Source organism: Mandrillus leucophaeus, unplaced genomic scaffold (genome assembly GCF_000951045.1).
Source record: "Mandrillus leucophaeus isolate KB7577 unplaced genomic scaffold, Mleu.le_1.0 Scaffold456, whole genome shotgun sequence".
Lineage (NCBI taxonomy): Eukaryota > Metazoa > Chordata > Mammalia > Primates > Cercopithecidae > Mandrillus > Mandrillus leucophaeus.
The window spans coordinates 1,869,194-1,870,763 of NW_012104876.1; positions in this window are offsets into that span (position 1 = coordinate 1,869,194).

Consider the following 1,570-nt stretch of genomic DNA (forward strand, 5'->3'; position numbering starts at 1 on the left):
CAGCAGGAAAGAAAATCAGGAGCAAATGAGTGATTTGGTAGTAGTATAGGCAGACATTTTATATGCTAATGATCTAGCAACCTATAAGTACTAAAGTTTAGTACTTAAGTATACAACCTGATGCCAGGACTGTATTTACATGGTCTTGTTTTCTGTTTAGAAAGAGCGTTTTTACTGCCACAACTGTCAGTCAGCTTTGAGTACAAACCCACCAGGTAGCAATCATGGGAGCTTAGGTCAAAGGGGGTAGAAATGGTCAAACCAGCTGACTCTGAACGTTTTTAGACACAAACAAGGTTGAGGTGATGAATGAATTCTGTCAAGGCTGAAATTGAGCAGTTTGAGTCTCTTAAATGGCATCCACTGAAATGCTGATACAATTATTTAAAAAGTCGGCAGGATTTAATTATTTTTATAAATGTATGTGATTTTATTTGAGGTTTAGTAAAAAGCACTATATATGTATTTCTTTCTAGCAGATCCCCTTTAGCTGATATCCTGCCTTAGGCAGTGTTTGGGCTAATAATGACATTTCTGACAGAGAAACATGGTCGTGAACCATGCTTACTTTTATTATACAGCTTTATCCTTTCAGGTATTTCATGTCAAGCCACATGGTTTGTCAACCTTTGTCACATCATGTACTATAGCACCTAACTTGGATTCACTCATTCATATGAGTGTATGTTGAGCATCAGTGAGCTAGGCAGTGCTAGGCACTGTTGGGGAAACTAAAAGTGTATAAAATCTGCTCTGTGCCCTCAAAGAGTTTACAGACTAGTAGGGGAGCTGAGGCAGGATTATGATTCTAATATAAGGGGGAATGGGAGAAGTGCCAACAGGGAAGTACAAAGGGCAATGGTGTTCAAAGGAGAGTGCGATCATTTCCAGATGGAAAGATCAAAGAAGGCTTCATGCAAGAAGTGGTATTTGTGCTGAGCCTTAAAGGGTAAGATTTCTGCTGAAGGAGATGAGTGAAAGGAAAGGGAAGCATTGTAGGTTTAGGGCTAGCGAGAGTTGAACTGCAGGAGTGGGTAAATGTGGCTGAACTGGGCAAATATCTGTCCCTGAAAGGACTGGAGGCCTTGCAGAAGATTCTGCTAACATTTGTTAAGCAATCCTTATTACAACCCAGGGTTGTAGAAATACCAGCACACACTAGAAAACCATTACTGTTGACCAGAAGCTTTGACAGAGAGGTTCTGAGAAACATCCAGGCGAGGTGTGGTGGCTCATGCCTGTAATCCCAGCACTTTGAGAGGCCGAGGCAGGTGGATCACCTGAGGTCAGGAGTTCGAGACCATCCTCGCCAACATAGTGAAACCTCGTCTCTATTAAAAATAATAATAATTTTAAAAATTAGCTGGGTGTGGTGGCACGTGCCTGTAGTCCCAGCTACTCAGGAGGCTGAGGCAGGAGAATTGCTTGATCCCAGGAGACAGAGGTTGCAGTGAGCTGAGATCGCGCCACTGCACTCCAGCTTGGGTGACAGAGTGAGACTCTGTTTAAAAAAAAAAAATAGAAAAAGAAACATCCAAACATGTATCATTCATTCATTGTCCATTAATTT